This window comes from Manis pentadactyla, chromosome 5 (genome assembly GCF_030020395.1).
Source record: "Manis pentadactyla isolate mManPen7 chromosome 5, mManPen7.hap1, whole genome shotgun sequence".
Lineage (NCBI taxonomy): Eukaryota > Metazoa > Chordata > Mammalia > Pholidota > Manidae > Manis > Manis pentadactyla.
Window position 1 is genome coordinate 38,089,692 of NC_080023.1, and position 26,206 is coordinate 38,115,897.

The 26,206-nt window shown below is 37.8% G+C and overlaps 1 pseudogene; it reads right to left on the bottom strand.

Moving 5' to 3' along the window:
- Positions 1-1,182: 1,182 nt before the first annotated feature.
- On the bottom strand, positions 1,183-3,471 carry LOC118916061 (kinesin-like protein KIF3C; annotated as a pseudogene).
- Between the last annotated feature and the right edge of the window lie 22,735 nt (positions 3,472-26,206).

Consider the following 26,206-nt stretch of genomic DNA (forward strand, 5'->3'; position numbering starts at 1 on the left):
GTGCACATGTGAATTAAGCAGAAGCAGAGTTACTTGAAACAATTAAGATGGACCCTGAAGGGGAAGGTTCAGTTTTATCATTCCTTAGTTGTCAGCTAAAAGAACATTGTTAATTCTAAAAGTTTTAATAGCAATTTCTGTCATAATATAGAGAGAAATTGATTTTTAAACTAGTTTAAGATTTAATGCTGTTGCTTCTATCTGCAAATATCATGATATATTTATTAATGGAAAAAAATTTACTTGGTATCAGAATGTAATTACATTCTAATGGATTATAAAGGTATCTGTAATTTCATATAAATATGTTATGCAGCATAGCAGTATAGCTTAATACAATAGAAAAATAATCATCAGACCATATTAAAGGCAAAATAATTAAAATCACATAACTAACATATATTATGTGTCATGTGCTGAAATGTAGAAATGAGATAACTAACACATTTTAACAATTTAATGCATCCTAATGATATATATACAAATATTTCAAGTACCTGCAAAATCCATGAAATATGCCTTTAAGAACCTTCACTCCAGTCTGTATTGATGTCCTGTTTGAACAGTTTAAAAATATTTTGTCCTTAAGGAGAACAACCTTTCAAATGTGATATTTGCATTTCAAATGATTCGTGAGAAGCCTAAGGAGTTCCTGAGTCTTCAGTGAAAATTGCTTTGAAAGCCAAAGTGCATATTACTGTATTGCAGGTGGCATATCTTGTTCTCACTCATGAATTAAATATTATATATGTCAACTTTGTAACGATGTGTGCAATGAATACACCTGGACAGTTCTGACCATTGTTTGGTCAGAAGACCACTGGGAAATGTACATTATGATATCAACATTATCTATGCTTTTTATTTCCCAATAGAGTAAAATAAGGAATGTCATCCTCAATACACCAAATAACATCTAACATCATATTCTGCTAGCATAATTCATTAAAAGTAATAAACACTATCTGAAGGTTAATGGATTTATTGGATCAGTGACAACGGGAGCTTATAAAAATATTAACCCCTTTCCCTCAAGACTGTATGGAGCTACTGATGGTTGTACAGATAAGAAACACAAAAGCAATATTAAACATGCCTTTTTATTATAGATAATTTAATTATATGTATAGGTAATTACTAACAGGGTTATTTCACAGAAAAATAACATTGTTTGAGCTTTATTTATTTATGTATATTATACCATGGAGTCTTCTGCTGAGGACTCCAGCACCTGGATCTGGACTTTCGAACTTTAAGCCTGGAAGGTTTTTCCAGAAAGCTGTCTGACTACATGAGCCTCTCCATATCTTGGAGAGATATCTTGTTCTTGGTTCTGATAGAATTGCATGTCATTCACAATTGGAAGGGACACATACAAATCCAAAAACATTATGCCTTCAGCGCCGTGCCTAGGGTGGAGCCCTATCACCATGGCAACCAAGCCTACTGACTGATAGGCCTCTTGTAGCCCACTGGAGTCATTGGTCACTCCTTATTTCTCTATGAACTCAACCTGGCACAAAAGGTTGGCTCTTCCACTGCTCCTCCTCACAGTCTAGGTAAAGCCTGCTCATGACCTTGCTCTTATCCTCAGAAGGGATGAAGTTCTTGATGGTTAAGTATTTGAGCTTGAGTTCCTGGGTGTGCTCATTCTGTGCCTCCTCCAAATCCTGCTCCACACAGGCATGCTCATGCTGATCCTGGATCTCAGCATTCACCACCTGCAGCTTGGCAGAAAGCTTCTTGAGTTTCTTAGTTAGAGTTCTACCTCCTCCTGGGGGGAGAGATACATAGGTGCCCCAGAGCTCCATGGTCTCCTCATCTCCGAGCATCATCTTCTGCTACATTTCCTGCTCAGGTAATTTCTGCTCTGCAGTCTCCTGACTCTTCACTTCCAACATGTGCTGCTTGTTGGGGTATCTGTGATGTTCCTGCCCCAGACAGGCAGCTTGCTCTCATGGGTTTGTACTTGGCTGCTAACAGCACTGTGGTTTGGTGTTCCCACTATAGGTCTCCCAGCATCTTCTCCTCCAAAAGCTCTGCTTCTCCTCAGTGACCAGACTGCAGTCATCCTGGATGGCCACTTTTTTCTTCCAGGCCCTTCTTCTGCTCCTGCAGGTAACTATGTTCTTATACAAGGCTGACTCCAAGATAGTCTGGGGCAGGCAATTCTTGTCATATTTCTGTTCAGCCACCCAGGCCTCAATCACTGGCTCCACACAGAACCCCACTGGGGCTGACACAGCCTAACTGCTGCTGCTTTTCCTCCAGAGCCACTTTCCAAGCATCCCCTTCTTCTCCACCTTGGCCTTCAGCCAGGCATTAACCTCCTGGAATTTCTACAGCAATGTATCTTTGGGATACTCATTCATGTAAGGATTGTTCTTGATGTTCTTGGCTTGGTTGACACCATGAGGTGTGGAGAGGCTCTTGTAGTGCTATAAGGAGCTGGCTCCAGGAGGGCCACTGTAGTGGTCTTGGCATTCCCCTTCAGAGAATACTGGAGCAGCTGGGTCAGCTTGGAGAACCAGTAGGGGATGTGAGTGCTCCTGTTGTCCACCAGAGCAGCAGTCACATTGCCTAGGGCAGACAATGGGAGGTTGATTTTGGAGGTTTCCTTAGGTTTCTCACTACCATCATTGCCACCTCCATTGCCACCACTACCTGTAGACTGTGGTTTTCCCTCCAGCTGTGTTGGGTCCTGCTTTATTCTGCCTCTCATTGCCAGCCAGGTCCACCAGGTTGAGCTTGCCCAAATGGATGTGGTCCTGGCCATCAGAGCCATGCTTACTGCACTCCATTGATGACATCTGTTGATGACAAAGATGGTGTGGGACCAGAGCTGACATCATTCAGTTGTGTACTGCCCACCGTCTACATCTGGCTCCACAAGTTCATCATATACTTTGGATATTGAAATTCTCAGTGCCAAAGGAGGGAGGGATACTTGATGTAGACCCTGTCTCAGGGTTTTCCTTCAGCTCTAGTCTCTTACAAGTCTCCTTGCAGAGCAGGTGTTGAATCTCCTCCTGGTAGATCTCCAGGTAAACCTGAACTATGGCAGTGCTGGTTCTGGGAATGCAAGATATGAGTGATGTGTTACAGGCATTAAGGATGACCCCACACAGTTCAGGTTCTACTCAGGTTTGTTGCATGATGTAGGTCTTGCTGGTGCACATGTGTGCATAGGCAAACTCCATGCCATTGAAACCCTGAAACACCAAGTGTATCAGAGACCTCATTATTTTACCATGTAAGTCTGTCTGCTTAGAGCTGGCATTATATACAGTATCAAAGGTGGAGGTTTTGGGCAGGTGCCCAAGGACAAAAGGGTCACCTGGCCCAGTTTCATATCTGTGTTTAGGATTCACTCATGATTAGTAACTTCCTCTTTATGGCCAAGGGACTGCACCAAGCCACCACCTCAAGGGCCTCACTGCCCTTGAAATCCCAAACTAGGGGAACAGTCATTGCAGTCATGGGAATGCACATGAGGTTATCAGTGATTTCTCAACATAAACACCACAGAGTAGGAGAAAGAGCGAGATTTATTCAAAGTGTGAAAGAAAAAACCTGCCAACCAAGTTTACTTTATCTGACAAAGTCAATCTTTAGAGATGAGGAGAGAGAAAGATTTTCCCAGACAAAAAAGCTTAAGAATTTCATCATCACTGGAGACCTATGCTATAAGAAATGCTGAAAGGAGTTCTTCAAGCTGAAATGAAAGGATTACTAGATAGCAACATGAAAATATACAACACATTAGTAAAAGTAAGTATGAGGTCAATTTGGCATATCCTAATACTGTAATATAGAGGTGTGTTAACCACTTAACTCCAGTGTAAAGATTAAAGGACAAAACTATTAAAAATAACTATCACTACTATAATTTGTTGAAGAATGCACAAAATCAAAAAAGGTAAATTGTGAAAATCATGAGCATGAAAAGACTTGAAAGGTAGAGTTTTTGTATGCAATCCAAGTTAAGTTGTTAGCATAAAACAGGTAGTTGTAACTATGTGATGTTTTATGTAAGCCTCATGTTAACTACAAAGCAAAAGTCTACAGTCAATACACAAAAGATAAATAAATCAAAGCATGCTACTACAGAAAATCACCAGTTCACAAAGGAGGCTAGCAAAAGAGGAAGAACGGAACCAGAGTATGGTAGGAAGGTACTTGGTGAAGCCACTATGGAAAACAATAAAGAGGTTTGTGAGATAATTCAATATAAATGACCATATGATCCAGCAGTCCCACTTCTTGGTATACATAGACCCAAAGGACATGAAATCAGGATCTCGAAGAGCTATCTACACTCCCAGGTTCACTGCAGCAGTACTTCCAACAGGCAAAACAAGGATACAAACTAACTGCCCTAAGGATGAATGAATAAAGAATATGTGGAATATATGCACAACAGCATATTATTCAGCCATTAAGAAAAAAACAAGAAATCCTGACATTTGCTACATCAATGGACCTTGTATGACATTATTCACAGTGAAATAAGTCTTCATGCAGGCATAACGTGAATAAGAATGCAATGAAAGCTGAAGAACTGATGCCAATAATTACATTAATCATAATATCAAAAAAATGTAATAACTTTCCAATTTATTCAATTATTTTGAGTCTTTTATGAGTGATTCAAAGTTTTGCTTAAAAAACATTGCCTTTTCTATTTAGATTTATCACTAGATATTTCAACTTCTTATTGCTATTTTAATGGAAGTTTTCTTTTGCTTTCTTCTGCCCACTTGTTTGTATAAATAAAAGTTGTTGATTTCTAATATTAATATACCTTATGCTGCTTTTATAATAACCTTAAAGAATTTCCTCTTTTATAAAAATTTTCAGTTTGTTGTCTTGGGTTTTCCAAACCTACCTCTTTGATAAAGGATGTCTCAGGGGAAGACATTAATATGTGAGATAAAGATCCTCATTCTTTATGCCAACGTCTGTGGCCTAAAAATTACATTTCTTCCCCAGATCTCCTTGAAGTCAATATTCCGGTTTTGCTCCTTCCATGCTCCTCACCACAGAGTCTGATTATTTTTCGATATTCATGAGTCCAGGTGGGATGGTTGATTTTTAAATGACAGCTTGCCAGGGCCCTGGGGTGTGCAGGTATTTGGTTAAGCATTATTGCTGGTGTGCCTGGTTGAGATTAACATTTGAACATTACACTGAGTAAAGCAGATTGCCCTCCTCACTGTGGCTGGGCCTTATCCAATCTATTGAAGGCCTGAATAAAACGATGAAGAATAATTCACACTTACCAGTCTTTGAGCTGGGGCACTGGTCTTTTCCCACCTTTGGACTCACCCTGGAATGTGAGCTTTGGCTCTTACTATACTCTAGGCTCTCCTGGGTCTCCAGCATGTCACTGCAGATCTTGAGACTCCTCAGTCTCTATAACCACATGAATTAATTCCTTATAATAAATATCTTTATCTCTCTATATATATTATAAAGATATATTTATATATTGACTATATATATATATATACACACTATATAAAAATATCTATATATTGCATGTATACCTATGTATGATTATGAATGTAATCATTTATCTATCTATAAATTATGTAAATATAGGGTAATTATGCAACCTGAAAACAGTGGACCAAAATTACAAGTTACATACTAAGCTTAAAACCAAATATATTCTACTATTAATGCAAATCCAATTTTTTAATGCCCAACAATGGAAAAATGTACTCATATACAAAGAATATAGACATTTAAAATAAAAAATCATGTGAAATGCTAAATTTATATAAATATTTAGAAAACATTAACATAGAATAACACTCATAAATGCTTCAGACATAACTTTAAAGGTAATAAAAGATATAGGAAAGATAATATCCTCCATTATGTGTATTAAAGATAATATTTAAAGATAGAGATGTACCTGCAGAAAGAATAATAGTAGAAGCTACCATTCTGATGGGTCCTCTATGTTCTGGAACAACAATTTCAGGCACTGTGTTCTGCATAATGATGTATTAAAATCTTTCACAAATGCAAAATATTAATAAGTATTCAAAATGTGTTTTGTTTCAGCTAAAAGTGAATTTTAAAACTTCCTCCATGAGCTCTAACAGAAAAGGATCAGAGCTAAAACCTAAAACTTTAGTGACAGGGTTAAAGAATAGCCAAATGAACAGCAAAAACATTGTCACTCTTTGTAGAAACATCAGAAAATAATGATTTAAATACAGCTGGCGCTGACTTGTTTAGTGTTTTTAATATTCAAGGGCTTTCATTGTGTTCACAAAAATTCTATTTAGAATCTTGTCCCTGCACAAAATCCTCTAAGAACATCTATTCTTGAAATTTCAGTCAATTAAATTTTAAATGGTGAATACCCTATAAGTAGATGTATTGGCATTTAATTTTCAATTGGAATGTCACCTTTTAGGTGGAGATAGAGGGAGCCTGTTCACTGTGATTCACATGTCCTAAATAACCCTCAAATTATGCAGCAGACAATGCCAGCTATAAAAATTCTCATGGAATACTTTGGAAAAGTACATTATTCAAGAATATGAAAGTAAAAATTATACATCAGAGCAGATACTTAGTTAATTCATATGTAACATTGTCTCCCTACAAAATCATTTTCTGTAATATTATTTTTGCATTGTTTTAATCAACATATTATATTAGAATAAAAATTAGAAGTTAAAAATTATAAAATATATCTTCTTGTATATTATAGAATAGATTATTTACAAAAATTTTATCCTTTCAAAATTGATTGAATAAAGTAAGACTGCTCTCATTTGTTTTTTTAACTTACAAACTTGAGTGAATAAAAAACTTAGATAAAGCTTCACATTTTTTTCATTAATTTTTCTCAGTGAAGACTAATACCAGCTAAGAAAATAAGCCTGTAAGTGAAGAAACTAAAAGGAATAAGATGAGCTTAATAAGAATGTTACTTCAAACAATGAAAAGACGTTTCCCTTGATTTCCTTTTTATACTACATTGTGAAATTTCATTTGACAATTTCCATTCATTTATTAATGACAGGTATTATTATTATTATTATTACACACTAATTAATGTACTTTGTTTATCTTCTAAAATAAGATCATTGAGTAGGAAATGTGAATAGCTAATTGGCCAAAGTGTCATTTGTGTGTATTAGTGGAATTCATGGATGCTTTCTGAGTAAAAATGTCCTATATTTTTAAATATAACTTTCATGGCTGACTATGAAAATTTATTTCTCCTGTATCTAACTCAAATCATTTGGTCTTATTTTGACTAAATCCTAAAATATTACCTGACACTTACATATAAGACTTGTATAAGTTATTTTTATGTAGAATTATCTTTCAGATAATATATTTAATGCTGATCTCATTTTGTTTATTTTTTTATTATTTTTTTTTAATAATTATTTTTTATTGAAGGGTAGTTGACGCACAGTATTACATTACATTAGTTTCAAGTGAACAACACAGTGGTGGAACATTTATATACATAATTCTAGGTTCCAGCTATCACCCTACCAAGCTGTTACAATATCTTGACTATATTCCTTATGCTATACTTTACATCCCGGTTACTTATTTATTTTACCATTGGAAGTCTGTCCTTTTTTTTTTTTTTTTTTGTGAGGGCATCTCTCATATTTATTGATCAAATGGTTGTTAACGACAATAAAATTCTGTATAGGGGAGTCAATGCTCAATGCACAATCATTAATCCACCCCAAGCCTAATTTTCGTCAGTCTCCAATCTTCTGAGGCATAACAAACAAGTTCTTACGTGTAGAACAAAGTCTTACATAATGAATAAGTTACATAGTGAACAGTACAAGGGCAGTCATCACAGAAACTTTCGGTTTTGCTCATGCATTATGAACTCTAAACAGTCAGTTCAAATATGAATACTCATTTGGTTTTTATACTTGATTTATATGTGGATACCACATTTCTCTCTTTATTATTATTATTTTTAATAAAATGCTGAAGTGGTAGGTAGATACAAGATAAAGGTAGAAAACATAGTTTAGTGTTGTAAGAGAGCAAATGTAGATGATCAGGTGTGTGCCTGTAGACTATGTGTTAATCCAAGCTAGACAAGGACAATAAAACATCCACGTATGCAGAAGATTTCTCTAAGAACAGGGGGGGTGAGGTTCTAAGCCTCACCTCTGTTGAGCCCCAATTTCTCACCTGATGGCCCCCCTGCGACTGTGCCTTAGGTTGTTCCTCCCTTGAGGAATCTTACCTGTCTCTGGCTAACCAGTCATCTTCCGGGGCCATACAGGGAAATGTGAAGTTGGTAAGTGAGAGGGAAGCCTTATTGTTTGAAAAGGGTTGCTTTTTACTTCTTTGCATATTTATGCCCTGTGGCTTCTATGCCCAGCATTTGTCTTGAGGTATCTTTACCACTTGGAAGAATTATGATACTCGGTAAATTTGATATGAGGCACGAATTCTATTTAAGGGTTGTAATTAGGAAGGAAGAAGAAAAGCTATAGAAGTAGCAGGCAGAAGAAAACATGGGAAGATTGATTATTTCTTTGACATATCTTCTTGTAGAGTAACTTCAGCATATATAGGTTTTAAGCTACTACTTAAATTGCGCACACACATTAACATAATAGGAGTATAGTTACATAACCAAAGCATATCTGTAATTACCAGCCATCTCCAGTGAAACCAAGAAAACCAGTTAGGCACCTTAGGCATTTGTGAAAACTTATCTATGATATGGTGGATATTGTCCAACTGAACTTGAACAGTCTGAGAGAAATCAGACAAATTAAAACAACCCATTCCTGGGGACTGTTCACATGCCATATGTTCTTTTAACAGTAAATAGTCTGCAGTTGTAAGACTTTGGAGCGCTACAATTTGCACTTCTCCAAATTCTTGGTTGAGTTCCAACAGTATAGATCCAGTCAAATTTGTTGTTTTACTGTATGCACAGGCCAGCTTAGATATCTCCTTCCTCATTCCCATGGCAAGTCCAGGAACTGGTGGGATGTGTGCATCTACAGCTGTAGCAGTGCATGGATCTCTGTTGGGGTTTTTTGATGATCATCTTCTGGCATAAGTCTTCCAGAGAGTGCAGATGTTGGAAGTTCTTTTTCATATCTTATCTTAGTTCATTTTCGGGGTAGCCCAATTAGGCTTTGATCCTCTGTATAAACACAAACAGACCCTTTGCTTACACTTTTATATGCCCTTTATACCCTGTGTAGAACTCGTTGGAGGTTACCACACAGGAACTGCCCTTTTTTTTTTTTTTTTTTGCTTTGTTTTTGGTATCACTAATCTACACTTACATGACGAATATTATGTTTACTAGGCTCTCCCCTATACCAGGTCTCCCCTATAAACCCCTTTACAGTCACTGTCCATCAGCATAGCAAAATGTTGTAGAATCACTACTTGCCTTCTCTGTGTTGTACAGCCCTCCCTTTTCTCTTACCCCCCCATGCATGTTAATCTTAACACCCCCGTACTTCTCCCCCCCTTATCCCTCCCTACCCACCCATCCTCCCCAGTCCCTTTCCCTTTGATACCTGTTAGTCCATTCTTGAGTTCTGTGATTCTGCTGCTGTTTTGTTCCTTCAGTTTTTCCTTTGTTTTTATATTCCACAGATAAGTATAATCATTTGGTATTTCTCTTTCTCCGCTTGGCTTGTTTCACTGAGCATAATACCCTCCAGCTCCATCCATGTTGCTGCAAATGATTGGATTTGCCCTTTTCTTATGGCTGAGTAGTATTCCATTGTATATATGTACCACATCTTCTTTATCCATTCATCTATTGATGGACATTTAGGTTGCTTCCAATTCTTGGCTATTGTAAATAGTGCTGCAATAAACATAGGGGTGCATCTGTCTTTCTCAAACTTGATTGCTGCGTTCTTAGGGTAAATTCCTAGGAGTGGAATTCCTGGGTCAAATGGTAGGTCTGTTTTGAGCATTTTGATGTACCTCCATACTGCTTTCCACAATGGTTGAACTAACTTACATTCCCACCAGCAGTGTAGGAGGGTTCCCCTTTCTCCACAGCCTCGCCAACATTTGTTGTTGTTTGTCTTTTGGATGGCAGCCATCCTTACTGGTGTGAGGTGATACCTCATTGTAGTTTTAATTTGCATTTCTCTAATAATTAGCGATGTGGAGCATCTTTTCATGTGTCTGTTGGCCATCTGTATTTCTTTTTTGGAGAACTGTCTGTTCAGTTCCTCTGCCCATTTTTTAATTGGGTTATTTGTTTTTTGTTTGTTGAGGCGTGTGAGCTCCTTATATATTCTGGACGTCAAGCCTTTATCGGATGTGTCATTTTCAAATATATTCTATCATACTGTAGGGATCCTTCTTGTTCTATTGATGGTGTCTTTTGCTGTACAGAAGCTTTTCAGCTTAATATATTCCCACTTACTCATTTTTGCTGTTGTTTTCCTTGCCCGGGGAGATATGTTCAAGAAGAGGTCACTCATGTTTATGTCTAAGAGGTGTTTGCCTATGTTTTCTTCCAAGAGTTTAATGGTTTCATGGCTTACATTCAGGTCTTTGATCCATTTTGAGTTTACTTTTGTATATGGGGTTAGACAATGGTCCAGTTTCATTCTCCTACATGTAGCTGTCCAGTTTTGCTAGCACCACCTGTTGAAGAGACTGTCATTTCGCCATTGTATGTCCATGGCTCCTTTATCAAATATTAATTGACCATATATGTCTGGGTTAATGTCTGGATTCTCTAGTCTGTTCCATTGGTCTGTGGCTCTGCTCTTGTGCCAGTACCAAATTGTCTTGATTACTATGGCTTTATAGTAGAGCTTGAAGTTGGGGAGTGAGATCCCCCCTACTTTATTCTTCTTTCTCAGGATTGCTTTGGCTATTCGGGGTCTTTGGTGTTTCCATATGAATTTTTGATTTATTTGTTCCAGTTCATTGAAGAATGTTGCTGGTAGTTTCATAGGGATTGCATCAAATCTGTATATTGCTTTGGGCAGGATGGCCATTTTAACGATATTAATTCTTCCTAGCCATGAGCATGGGATGAGTTTCCATCTGTTAGTGTCCCCTTTAATTTCTCTTAAGAGTGACTTGTAGTTTTCAGAGTATAAGTCTTTCACTTCTTTGGTTAGGTTTATTCCTAGATATTTTATTTTTTTGGATGCAATTGTGAATGGAGTTGTTTTCCTGATTTCTCTTTCTGTTGGTTCATTGTTAGTATATAGGAAAGCCACAGATTTCTGTGTGTTGATTTTGTATCCTGCGACTTTGCTGTATTCCGATATCAGTTATAGTAGTTTTGGGGTGGAGTCTTTAGGGTTTTTTATGTACAGTATCATGTCATCTGCAAATAGTGACAGTTTAACTTCTTCTTTACCAATCTGGATTCCTTGTATTTCTTTATTTTGTCTGATTGCCGTGGCTAGGACCTCCAGTACTATGTTAAATAACAGTGGAGAGAGTGGGCATCCCTGTCTAGTTCCCGATCTCAGAGGAAATGCTTTTAGCTTCTCGCTGTTCAATATAATGTTGGCTGTGGGTTTATCGTAGATGACCTTTATTATGTTGAGGTACTTGCCCTCTATTCCCATTTTGCTGAGAGTTTTTAACATGAATGGATGTTGAACTTTGTCAAATGCTTTTTCAGCATCTATGGAGATGATCATGTGGTTTTTGTCTTTCTTTTTGTTGATGTGGTGGATGATGTTGATGGACTTTCGAATGTTGTACCATCCTTGCATCCCTGGGATGAATCCCACTTGGTCATGGTGTATGATCCTTTTTGATGTATTTTTGGGTACGGTTTGCTAATATTTTGTTGAGTATTTTTGCATCTATGTTCATCAGGGATATTGGTCTGTAGTTTTCTTTTTTGGTGGGGTCTTTGCCTGGTTTTGGTATTAGGGTGATGTTAGCTTCATAGAATGAGTTTGGGAGTATCCCCTCCTCCTCTATTTTTTGGAAAACTTTAAGGAGAATGGGTATTATGTCTTCCCTGTATGTCTGATAAAATTCCGAGGGAAATCCATCTGGCCCAGGGGTTTTGTTCTTTGGTAGTTTTTTGATTACCGCTTCAATTTCGTTGCTGGTAATTGGACTGTTTAGATTTTCTGTTTCTTCCTGGGTCAATCTTGGAAGGTTGTATTTTTCTAGGAAGTTGTCCATTTCTCCTAGGTTTCCCAACTTGTTAGCATATAGGTTTTCATAGTATTCTTCAATAATTCTTTGCATTTCCGTGGGGTCCGTCGTGATTTCTCCTTTCTCGTTTCTGATACTGTTGATTTGTGTTGACTCTCTTTTCTTCTTAATAAGTCTGACTAGAGGCTTATCTATTTTGTTTATTTTCTCAAAGAACCAGCTCTTGGTTTCATTGATTTTTGCTATTGTTTTATTCTTCTCAATTTTATTTATTTCTTCTCTGATCTTTATTATGTCCCTCCTTCTGCTGACCTTAGGCCTCATCTGTTCTTCTTTTTCCAATTTCGATAATTGTGACATTAGACCATTCATTTCGGATTGCTCTTCCTTTTTTAAATATGCTTGGATTGCTATATACTTTCCTCTTAAGACTGCTTTTGCTGTGTCCCACAGAAGTTGGGGCTTAGTGTTGTTGTTGTCATTTGTTTCCATATATTGCTGGATCTCCATTTTGATTTGGTCATTGATCCATTGATTATTTAGGAGCGTGTTGTTAAGCCTCCATGTGTTTGTGAGCCTCTTTGCTTTCTTTGTACAGTTTATTTCTAGTTTTATGCCTTTGTGGTCTGAAAAGTTGGTTGGTAGGATTTCAATCTTTTGGAATTTTCTGAGGCTCTTTTTGTGGCCTAGTATGTGGTCTATTCTGGAGAATGTTCCATGTGCACTTGAGAAGAATGTATATCCTGCTGCTTTTGGATGTAGAGTTCTATAGATGTCTATTAGGTCCATCTGCTCTACTGTGTTGTTCAGTGCTTCCGTGTCCTTACTTATTTTCTGCCCAGTGGATCTATCCTTTGGGGTGAGTGGTGTGTTGAAGTCTCCTAGAATGAATGCATTGCAGTCTATTTCCCCCTTTAGTTCTGTTAGTATTTGTTTCACATATGCTGGTGCTCCTGTGTTGGGTGTATATATATTTAGAATGGTTATATCCTCTTGTTGGACTGAGCCCTTTATCATTATGTAGTGTCCTTCTTTATCTCTTGTTACTTTCTTTGTTTTGAAGTCTATTTTGTCTGATATTAGTACTGCAACCCCTGCTTTCTTCTCACTGTTTTTTGCTTAAAATATGTTTTCCATCCCTTGACTTTTAGTCTGTACATGTTTTTGGGTTTGAGGTGAGTTTCTTGTAAGCAGCATATAGATGGGTCTTGCTTTTTTATCCATTCTGTTACTCTGTGTCTTTTGATTGGTGCATTCAACCCATTAACATTTAGGGTGACTATTGAATGATATGTACTTATTGCTATTGCAGGCCTTAAGTTCGTGGTTACCAAATGTTCAAGGTTAGCCTCTTTAGTATCTTACTGCCTAACTTAGCTTGCTTATTGAGCTGTTATATACACTGTCTGGAGATTCTTTTCTTCTCTCCCTTCTTGTTCCTCCTCCTCGATTCTTCATATGTTGGGTGTTTTGTGCTGTGCTCTTTCTAGGAGTGCTCCCATCTAGAGCAGTCCCTGTAAGATGTTCTGTAGAGGTGGTTTGTGGGAAGCAAATTCCCTCAGCTTTTGTTTGTCTGGGAATTGTTTAATCCCACCATCATATTTGAATGATAGTCGTGCTGGATACAGTATCCTTGGTTCAAGGCCCTTCTGTTTCATTGTATTAAATATATCATGCCATTCTCTTCTGGCCTGTAGGGTTTCTGTTGAGAAATCTGACGTTAGCCTGATGGGTTTCCCTTTATAGGTGACCTTTTTCTCTCTAGCTGCCTTTAACACTCTTTCCTTGTCCTTGATCTTTGCCATTTTAATTATTATGTGTCTTGGTATAGAGAAGGGCATAATTTTAATTACTATGCCCTTCTTGGATCCTTTCTGTTGGGGGTTCTGTGTATTTCTGTGGTCTGTTCGATTACTTCCTCCCCCAGTGTGGGGAAGTTTTCAGCAATTATTTCTTCTAAGATACTTTCCATCTCTTTTCCTCTCTCTTCTTCTTCTGGGACCCCTATAATACGGATATTGTTCCTTTTGGATTGGTCACACAGTTCTCTTAATATTGTTTCATTCCTGGAGATCCTTTTGTCTCTCTCTATGTCAGCTTCTAAGCGTTCCTGTTCTCTGATTTCAATTCCATCAATGGCCTCTTGCATTCTATCCATTCTGCTTATAAACCCTTCCAGAGTTTGTTTCATTTCTGCGATCTCCTTTCTGGCATCTGTGATCTCCTTCCGGACTTCATCCCATTTCTCTTGCGTATTTCTCTGCATCTCTGTCAGCATGCTTATGATTCTTATTTTGAATTCTTTTTCAGGGAGACTGGTTAGGTCTGTCTCCTTCTCTGGTGTTGTCTCTGTGATCTTTGTCTGCCTGTAGCTTTGCATTTTCATGGTGATAGGAATAGTCTGCAGAACTGGGACGAGTGACGGCTGGAAGGACTTCCTTTCTTGTTGGTTTGTGGCCCTCCTCTCCTGGGAGAACAGCGACCTCTAGTGGCTTGTGCTGCGCAGCTGCATGCAAACAGGGCTTCTGCTTCCTGCCGGGCTGCTATGGAGTTAATCTCCGCTTTTGCTGTGGGCGTGGCCTGGCTCGGGCAGCTACTCCAAAATGGTGGAGTCGCGTTGGAGCAGGAGCTGCTGGGAGGCTATTTATCTCCGTAAGGGGCCTCCCTGCTCCCTGCAGCCCAGGGGTTAGGGTGCCCAGAGATCCCCGATTCCCTACCTCTGGATTAAGTGACCCGCCCTGCCCCTTTAAGACTTCCAAAAAGCACCCGCCAAAACAAAACAAAGCCCACCAAAAAAAAAAAGAAAAAAAATTTTTTTAATTAAAAAAAAAAAAGTTTTTAATTAAAAAAAAAAAAAAAGGTGGTCGTTCGTTTTTCTTTATTCTCCGGTGCCAGCCTCAGTCCTCTGCTCACTGGTCTTTCTGCCCTGTTTCCCTAGTATTGGGGTCCCTATCCCTTTAAGACTTCCAAAAAGCGCTCGCCAAAACAAAAGAGCAAAAAAGCAAAAAAAAAAAAAAAAAGGTCGCTCGCTTTTCTTATGTCCTCTGTCGCCCAGCCTCCAGTGCCCGCTCACTGTTCTTGCTGCCCTGTTTTCCTAGTATCGAGCGCCCTGCACTCTGGCCCGGATGGCTGGGGCTGGATGTTCGGCAGCCCTGTGCTCCGTCTCCCTCCCGCTCTGCCTGCTCTTCTCCCGCCAGGAGCTGGGGGGAGGGGCGCTCGGCTCCCACGGGGCCGGGGCTTGTATCTTACCCCCTTCACGAGGCGCTGGGTTCTCTCAGGTGCGGATGTGGTCTGGATATTGTCCTGTGTCCTCTGGTCTTTATTCTAGGAAGGGTTGTCTTTGTTATATTTTCATAGATATATGTTGTTTTGGGAGGAGATTTCCGCTGCTCTACTCACGCTGCCATCTTCCGCCCCTCTCTCATTTTGTTTATTATATATAGCTAAACTAAGAAATGTTAATTGTAAGTGTTGGAAATGACGCAGGCATCCTGCAGCTTTTATAGTTATTTTACTTTAAATGCATAGAGGTAAGAACTGAATTGTGAAAAGGATTTTGCCAGTCTACAAACATCAATGAATTAGAGCTAGCATTGATTTATAAATGGTAGTTGGCATCATATTTGCTTGTTGTTAGATTGTTATTTGTGTTCCAAACCACAAGCTACTTTTCATCCCATCATATACGATGTGTAATCAACAGAAAATATGAGTGAGCCCACCTGTCATAATGTCACAGTATCTTAAAATATATATGAATATTTAGTATATAGACCACAAATTTGTTTGTGAGGATGGGAAAATTCTGTTTTTACTTTTGACACTGCCTTTTTTCAAGAAAGATACAATGTCTCATGCTTTGAGAATTTTCCATTTAACTTGACCTATCTACCTGCTACAATTATGGATACTGGGAGTTCACATATTTTTAGCTGATGTGATTCTTTGAACACCTTCTGACATGGCACACATGCAGGGCATCATTATTCCCTTTCTTGTAGGGTAATCTCAGAAGCGTAAAAATTGTGGATAATTATTTTAGAGTAGCAATATCAGTTTCTAGATAGGTTTAAAAATACTGAATGATAGTGATTGGAACAAGAAAAAAATGGATTAAAAAACTATTTTTAAAGAATGATTCAGGTATTCTTTCTCTAAATGACTGGAGTTGAGGGCTATTTGGATTAATACGCATTATACACACTCTGTGGAGTAAGCTAACCCTCCTGGGAAATGGATGGCCAGTGAACCACTTTATCTGTACTCTGCAGGTACCTTAAGTAGTTTGCCACCTGCAATATAATTATAGTTCTGTTTTGATGTAGGCAGTGTTACAGTAACTAAAATCATTTTCATGTCTTCCCAGAGTTTCCCACAGAGAAATGCAAGTTGATGCAGCTTATTTTAAAGCAATGTTTCCCTGGATTAAGGCAGTAAAATGTAACTATAATTCAGAAACAGCCCATGTTGCATAGAAAATAGAGTAATTATTGTCTGAAGAACAGGAGCACAATTAAATATAGACATATGAGAGTCCTGTGATATTTTATTAATGTGTTTGCTTTGGTGATTTTCTAAATCAAAATCACTCATTCAAAGATGCTTAAAGCCTTAAAGTATGTTTTGTTTTGTTTTCTACACACTAAAATGAAACATAAGGATGAAGCACTTAAGGTAGATGGAAAAAATGTTATCTTGGTATCAGTGATTTAGACATTTAAGGGAATGCATGTGCACATGAGTTTATATGAATATACATATATGTATATATATATATATATATATATATATGCATGTGCAAGTATTTCACGTTTACATTTGATTTGAGTAATTTGGATCATTTCATTTTGTTTTTAAAAGGAAACTTGGGAATTTTTCTAGTCAGCAGAATAGACCCACAAAGATGTCTACATCAAAATCCCTAGAATTTGTGAATATTTTACATTATATAGAAAAAGGTATTTTATAGTTGTCACTAAAATTATGTACTTTAAAATGGTAGGATTATCTTGGATTACCTCACTGGTCACAATCTAATCACAAGAGTCTCTAAAGGTCTAAAGTCTCTAAAGAGAACTTTTTAAACCGGAGTCACAGAGATGAGGTAGCAGGAGAAATCAGAGATATTCAAGGCCTGACAAGGAGCTTGATCTGCTCTTGCTGGAGTGAGCCACATGGAAAGCATGGGAAAGAATACAGATAGCATCTAGGAGCAAAGACAGATCCCTGATGGACAGCCAGTGAGTAAATAGGGACCCCATGCCTTGCCTGCATTTACAGGGAAATGGAATTGGTCAACAATTTGAATGACTTTGAATAATCTGATTAGATTATTCCTTAAGAGTCTCTAGTAAGGAATACAGCCCTATCAACGACTTGATTTCAGGTTTATGAAACCTGACCCCATCCTAACTTCTGACCTACAAAATCTGTGCTTAATAAATTTGGGTTTCTTTAGACTATGAAATTTGTAGTAATTGTTACTGCAGCAATAGACAACTAATATACCATGTTTTAATCTGACAGTTGGACAGTGCTGTAATTTAGGCAGTCTTTTATTTAGCTAATTTTCATGTTAGTTACTCATCACTGTGGTAGTATAGGTCATGTATTAATACTTACCTATGGGAATATAGCCAATGGAAGACCATCCACAGTCGCTGCTGTTTCTACCTCTCTGTTAACCCCTCCATCATAAATCCTATAATGGCTCATTACAGGTGTCTGCATCTCCGTGCCCCCTTGCCTAATCATCTTGATCACATTCTGGAAAATTCTTTTTTTTTTTTTTCATGGTGAGTTGAAGATTAATTCTCCTGACCTCTCCCCTCTCCAAGAACAACAGACCAAACAAACAAAAACATAAAAATAAAAGCATGCATTACTAGGGAAAAAATTATTTTTTTAAAATTTTATCTCAGGGATAGTCCAAATAAATACTATTTGGGTGACCCATTAACAGGGTTTCCAGGCTTAGTACTTTAATCTCTTTAATTTACAGAATGTGTGTGTTTGATAAAGCCCAACCTTGGTTTGGCACTTATGATTATTCACATATATGGGATTTCTAGGACTCAGAATTTTTCTTATTTCTCTCTTCAGATATGGTCATTTGCTATACATCAATTAAGATAGTACTATGGCTATGCAAGACTTATTATGTTACCTTGCCCTTGAAGAAGACAATTATTCCCCATCTTCCATCCAAAAACGTAGCCCCTCAGAACAAAAACACACACAAAAAAATACATAGCCCTTTAACTTAAGTTCATATTATGTGGCAGCCACAGAGGTGCACCTTCCAATAACAGGATAAAGAAAGAACCAGCTGTGGGGCGTGAAACTAGTTCAGTCTCCAGCTGTGGTGAGGTCTACCTCAGCTTTCAGTTTAGGCCTTGTGCATCCTTGGAAGTCCTTATTAATGACTAAGTACTGTGGAGGTATAAGATATTCCTTCTCCTTCTCTCTTTTAGCTTTCATAGGGATTATCCCCAAATAAATCTTTATTTCTAATTCCACCTTACTATCTGCAACCTGCAGGATCTACCTGGCACATGCTACATTAATTTATTAATTTTCCTATATAAAAATTTTTCATATGGGTATTTTTCTGTGACCTTGAAGTTATGTGCTTTTCTCAGACTAATTTTTCTATTTTTTATTTTATTTTATTTGAGTTCATCTGTGTTATATTCACTGATAATTTGTAAGATGCTGCTTTGTTCTCTCCCAACAAATTAATATACTGAAATCTGGTATCCAAGGTGATCGTATTAGGAGGTGGGAGATGATTAGGTCATGAGGGCAGAACCTGTGTGCATGTGATTAGTTAGTGCCCCTATAAATGAGGCACAGAAAGCTCCCTTTCCCCTTCTATATGAGGCCACAGAGAAATGGTACTGACTATGAAGCAGAAAGTGAGGCCTCACCAGACACAGAATGTGCTGTAGGCTTGATCTTGGACTTCCCAGCCTCCAGACTGTGAGAAATATTTTTTTTATACTCAACACAAAGGTATTTAGTTATAGCAGCCTGAACTAAGACAGAGACATATTCAGGTTTTCTTTTTTGGAGGAAAAAAACACACAAATTAAAATTATATGCATAATGGGCAGCATTAATCTGTGCAAATATTTTTTCTTCTTCAGGATTCTTATATTGATTTAACCCATGTTTATTGAGTACCTGTTATACCTTTTATATACTGTTGTAGGTGCTGAATAATACAGACATTTTGTCTTCATTGAGTTTATATTCTGCTGAGTAGAAAAAGAAAATAAATTTAAAAATATAGAAAATATGTTCTATTCAGATACTTTTAAGTAAAATGTAGAAAATGAAGGTAGAGATTTGTGTGGGTCCAGAGCATTTCCTTATCCTGCATAGAATCATGGTGAGTTAGAATACAGAAGCTAAGGAATGACTTGGGAATCAAACAGTTATATTTTAGAATTGATGTAAACAGAGATAAAAGGTATTATGAGATTAGTATTAGTAATGATCATAAATTAAATGGTGGCAATGATGTTGCTAGTGCTCTAGAGAAGAAAGGAGTGAGAGTCTAAAAAGGAGGTCATGGATTTAGTAGTCTAGTATGCATCTAAACTTCTCACATATTTAAATCTTAAAGACTCTCTAAACCACTTTTTTGTCTGCGTGACGTAAATATGCAGGGCTTTTTAAAACCAACAGTTAAATTTGATGTGTAATGAAGAACATGGTGCTTTCTTTTGTTTTGTTTGTATTTCTTGTTTAGCTATTAACTTGGCCTCTTCAATTGAATTAATTTTTTCCAAATTTCCACATTTGGAAAGCTCTAATTCTGAGTTGTTTGGCAAATTTTGCTGTTTCTTATTGTATCACCATATGTTCAATTGGTAATATCAAAATGTTTGACAATTTTATTTCAGTGGTGCTTCAGAGTGTAAAATTTTGAAGACATATAAAGCCTCATTAAACTTCATGTTTAATTATAAAGCAAATAACACGTGACACTATCAAAACAAATAAATTCAGATGACAGATTGATTAATTTATAAGATCTATAAATTAATAAATTCACAAACACATAGAAAATTCACATCTTACACCTCTGCCTGGAATATTTCTTTGGCACCAAATGAAGGCTATGTTTGAATTTCAACAATTTTAAAATAGGTTAAATTGAATCTCTATATTGCTTTATATAAGATTAAAACCATTACTTCACTTCACATTTGGGCCTAATCATGCTAATGGCACATGTGGCATGAAAAACAGATGTAATTTTCCTTTTAAGCATGATTTTAAGCTTTTTAGTGGTTAATTACAGAGTCCATGTGAATGTATTTGCAATGGGTTTGATCCATCCTAGACTACTCATTTTAGTCCTCTCTGTGTCTGAGAAGAACAATGATTGAGGACAGGTACTACCTGACCCAATATTTGCTATAAAGCTACAGTAATCAGGAAAGTATGATATCAGTGAAAAACAGACAGTTAGATCACTGGAATAGAGTAGAGAGCCCTGAAATAGAACCACATAAATACAGTCAATTGGATTTGACAAAGGCAATATGATGGAGCAAAGAGAGTCTCTCAACCGATAGTATTGGAACAACAGAGTATCTGCATGTCAAAGAAATGAATCTACATACAGACCTTACAATCTTCACAAAAATAAACTCAAAGTGGAGTACAGACCTAAAAAATGCAAAACTATAAAACTCTTGGAAAAAAATATAGAAGAAAGGTCATATAGACAACCTTGAATTTGGTGTTGGCTTTTTAGATGCAACACTAAAGGCATAATCCATGAAAGAAATAATCGATAATCTGGACTTCATTAAAATTTCTAAATGTTTGTCCCACAAAAGACCCTGTTGAAAGAATGTAAATAGAAGCCACAGATTGGGAGAAAATACTTGTAAAAAACATCTAATAAAAAACTGTTACCCAACATATACAAGAACTCTTAAAATTCCACAATAAGAGAATGAACAGCCTAATTTTTTTTTAAGTGCAAAGACCTTAACAAACACTTCACAAAAGAAGTTATGAAGATGGCAAATAAGCATATGAAAAGATATTCTACATCATATTTCATCAGGGAAATGCAAATTAAAACAATAAGGAGATACCACTACATTCCTATTAGAATGGCCAAAATCTGAAACTCTGACAACACCAAGTGTTGGTAAGGTTGTGGATCATTAGGAACTGTCATTCATTGCTGGTGAGAATACAAAATGGTACAACCACTTTGGAAAATAGTTTGGTGGTTTCTTACAAAATTAAACACTCTCACCATAAGATCAAGCAATCATGCTCCTTGGTATTTACTTAGAGTTGTAAACTTACATACAAACAAAAATCTGCACATGGATGTTTATAGAAAATTGATTCATAATTGCCAAATCTGGAATCTTGCAGTGAGTGAATAGGTAAATAAACCATGGCACATCCAGAAAATGGAATATTATTCTGTGCTAAAAAGAAATGAGCTGCTAAGCCATGAAAGGACATGGAGGAAACTTAAATGCATATTATTGAGTACAAGAAGCCAATCTGAGAAGGTTACATATGGATTGATTACATATCTGTGCCATTCTGTAACAGCTAAAACTTGGAGACAGTGAAAAGATCAGCTGTTTCCAAGGGCTTGGGGGTAGGGAGGGATTAATAGGTAGAACACAGAATTTTTAAGACAGTGAAATTATTCTGTATGAATAATATGTTATTATACATTTGTCAAAACCTATTGTATGTACAAGACCAGGAGTGAACCCTAATGAAAAGCACAGACTTGAGGGATAATGATGTGTCAGTGTAGGTTTCATCAACTGTAACAAGTGTTCCACTCTGGTGGTGGATGTTGATAATGGGGAAAGCTATGCATGAGTAGGGACAGGGGATATATGGGAAATCTCTGCACCTCCTTCCCAATTTTGCTACAAGCTTAAAACTGTTGTAAAAATAAAACCTATTTAAAAATGCTAAGTAAGCTGAGCAGCAGATTTGAGGGATAAAACATGTATGTGGGGAGGCGGAGCCAACATGGCGGCGTGAGTAGGACAGTGGGAATCTCCTCCCAAAAACATATATACTTTTGAAAGTACAACAAACACAACTAGCCCTAAAAGAGAGACCAGAAGACGCAGGACAGTCGCCAGACTGCAGCTACACCAGCGAGAACCCAGCGACTGGTGAAAGGGGTAAGATACAAGCCCCGGACTGCAGGACCCGAGCGCCCCTCCCCCCAGCTCCCGGCGGGAGAACAATAGGCAGAGCGGGAGGGAGACGGAGCCCAGGACTGCCGAACACCCAGCTACAGCCATCCGGGCCAGAGCGCAGACACAGTATATGCCCAGGGGGCCCTGGATACTGGGAGAACAGGGAGTAAGACCTCTGAGCGGGTGCTGAAGCTGATGCCCCTGTGACAAAGAAAAGCGGGGGCTTTTTGAAAGTCTTAAAGGGACAGGGACTTAACAGCTTGACGGAAAAAACCCAGGTCACAGTACAGCAGCTGGAAATTACAGGGAAAACCGGGTGCACTAACCCCCTGGGCAACAGCTCTGAGACCCCTCACGGAGGCAAACAGTCAAGCAGCCCCCCCAATCCATCACCCCACCGGGCGCTGCGAAAGCAGAGAAGCAGCCTGAGACAAATTCCGCCCACAGAAAGGGAAATTTCTCCCTTCCGGCCGGGCAAGACACAAAGACCCACTCTACACGCAATTACCCAACACAAGCCACTAGGGGTCGCAGTTGTCCCAGTAAAGAAAGGCCAGTAGCAAGTGAAAATTTTGGCCCTCCCAGCTGACAGTCAATAGCACCTGTCAACATGAAAAGGCAAAAAAATATGATCCAGACAAGACTAACCCAGACATCTGCTACATCTTCCCCTGAGAAGGAATCTGGGGAGATAGATTTAGCCAGTCTACCTGAAAAAGAATTCAAAACAAAAGTCATAACCATGCTGATGGACTTGCAGAGAAATATGCAAGAACTAAGGAAGGAGAATTCAGAAATAAAACAAGCTCTGGAAGGACTTCAAAACAGAATGGACGAGATGCAAGAGACCATTAATGGACTAGAAAACAGAGAACAGGAACGCAGAGAAGCTGATGCAGAGAGAGATAAAAGGATCTCCAGGAATGAAAGAATTTTAAGAGAGCTGAGTGATCAATATAAAAGAAATAATATAAGAATCATAGGCATTCCAGAAGAAGTAGAGAGAGAAAAGGGGATAGAAAATGTCTTTGAAGAAATAATTGCTGAAAATTTCCCCAAACTAGGGGAAGAAATGGCCTCTCAGACCACAGAGGTACACAGAACTCCCATGACAAGGGATCCAAGGAGGGCAACACCAAGACACATAATAATTAAAATGGCAAAGATCAAAGACAAGGACAAAGTATTACAGGCAGCCAGAGAGAAAAAAAAGGTTACCTACAAAGGAAAACCCATCAGGCTATCATCAGACTTCTCAACAGAAACCCTACAGGCCAGAAGAGAATGGCATGATATACTTAATGCAATGAAACAGAAGGGCCTCGAACCAAGACTACTGTATCCAGCACGAATATCATTTAAATATGAAGGAGGGATTAAACAATTCCCAGACAAGCAAAAGTTGAGGGAATTTGCCTCCCACAAACCACCTCTACAGGGCATCCTACAGGGACTGCTCTAGATGGGAGCACTCCTAAAAAGAGCACACAACAAAACACCCAACATATGAAGAAGGGAGGAGGAGGAATAAGAAGGGAGAGAAATAAAGAATCATCAGATTGTGTTTATAATAGCTCAACAAGCGAGTTAAGTTAGACAGTAAGACAGTAAAGAAGCTAACCCTAAACCTTTGGTAACCACAAACTTAAAGCCTGCAATGGCAATAAATTCATACCTTTCAATAATCACCCTAAATGTAAATGGACTGAATTCACCAATCAAAAGACACAGAGTAATAGAATGGATAAAAAAGCAAGATCCATCCATATGCTGCTTACAAGAGACTCACCTCAAACCCAAAGACGCGCACAGACTTAAAGTCAAGGGATGGAAAAAGATATTTCAAGCAAACAACAGAGAGAAGAAAGCAGGTGTTGCAATTCTGGTATCAGACAAAACAGACTTCAAAATAAAGAAAGTAACAAAAGACAAAGAAGGACATTACATAATGATAAAGGGCTCAGTCCATCAAGAGGATATAACCATTATAAATATATATGCACCCAATACAGGAGCACCAACATACCTGAAACAAATATTAACAGAACTAAAGGAGGAAATAGAATGCAATGCATTCATTCTAGGAGACTTCAACACACCACTCACTCCAAAGGACAGATCCACCAGACAGAAAATAAGTAAGGACACAGAGGCACTGAACAACACACTAGAACAGATGGACCTAATAGACATCTACAGAACTCTACATCCAAAAGCAACAGGATACACATTCTTCTCAAGTGCTCATGGAACATTCTCCAGAATAGACCACATACTAGGACACAAAAAGAGCCTCAGTAAATTCCAAAAGATTGAAATCCTACCAACCAACTTTTCAGACCACAAAGGCATTAAACTAGAAATAAACTGTTCAAAGAAAGCAAAAAGGCTCACAAACACATGGAGGCTAAACAACACGCTCCTAAATAATCAATGGATCAATGACCAAATCAAAATGGAGATCCAGCAATATATGGAAACAAATGACAACAACAACACTAAGCCCCAACTTCTGTGGGACGCAGCAAAAGCAGTCTTAAGAGGAAAGTATATAGCACTCCAAGCATATTTAAAAAAGGAAGAGCAATCCCAAATGAACGGTCTAATGTCACAACTATCAAAATTGGAAAAAGAAGAACAAATGAGGCCTAAGGTCAGCAGAAGGAGGGACATAATAAAGATCAGAGAAGAAATAAATAAAATTGAGAAGAATAAAACAATAGCAAAAATCAATGAAACCAAGAGCTGGTTCTTCGAGAAAATAAACAAAATAGATAAGCCTCTAGCCAGACTTATTAAGAGGAAAAAAGAGTCAACACAAATCAACAGTATCAGAAATGAGAAAGGAAAAATCACAACAGATCCCGCAGAAATACAAAGAATTATTAGAGACTACTATGAAAACCTATATGCTAACAAGCTGGGAAACCTAGGAGAAATGGACAACTTCCTAGAAAAATACAACCTTCCAAGACTGACCGAAAAAGAAACAGAAAATCTAAACAGACCAATTACCAGCAACGAAATTGAAGCGGTAATCAAAAAACTACCAAAGAACAAAACGCCCGGGCCAGATGGATTTACCTCGGAATTTTATCAGACATACAGGGAAGACATAATACCCATTCTCCTTAAAGTTTTCCAAGAAATAGAAGAGGAGGGGATACTCCCAAACTCATTCTATGAAGCTAACATCACCCTAATACCAAAACCAGGCAAAGACACCACCAAAAAAGAAAACTATAGACCAATATCCCTGATGAACGTAGACGCAAAAATACTCAACAAAATTTTAGCAAACCGAATTCAAAAATACATCAAAACCATCGTACACCATGACCAAGTGGGATTCATCCCAGGGATGCAAGGATGGCACAACATTCGAAAGTCCATCAATATCATCCACCACATCAACAAAAAGAAAGACAAAAACCACATGATCATCTCCATAGATGCTGAAAAAGCATTTGACAAAGTTCAACATCCATTCATGATAAAAACTCTCAGCAAAATGGGAATAGAGGGCAAGTACCTCAACATAATAAAGGCCATCTATGAAAAACCCACAGCCAACATTATATTGAATAGCGAGAAGCTGAAAGCATTTCCGCTGAGATCGGGAACTAGACAGGGATGCCCACTCTCCCCACTGTTATTTAACATTGTACTAGAGGTCCTAGCCACGGCAATCAGACAAAACAAAAAAATACAAGGAATCCAGATTGGCAAAGAAGAAGTCAAACTGTCACTATTTGCAGATGACATGATACTGTACATAAAAAACCCTAAAGACTCCACCCCAGAACTACTAGAACTGATATCGGAATACAGCAAAGTTGCAGGATACAAAA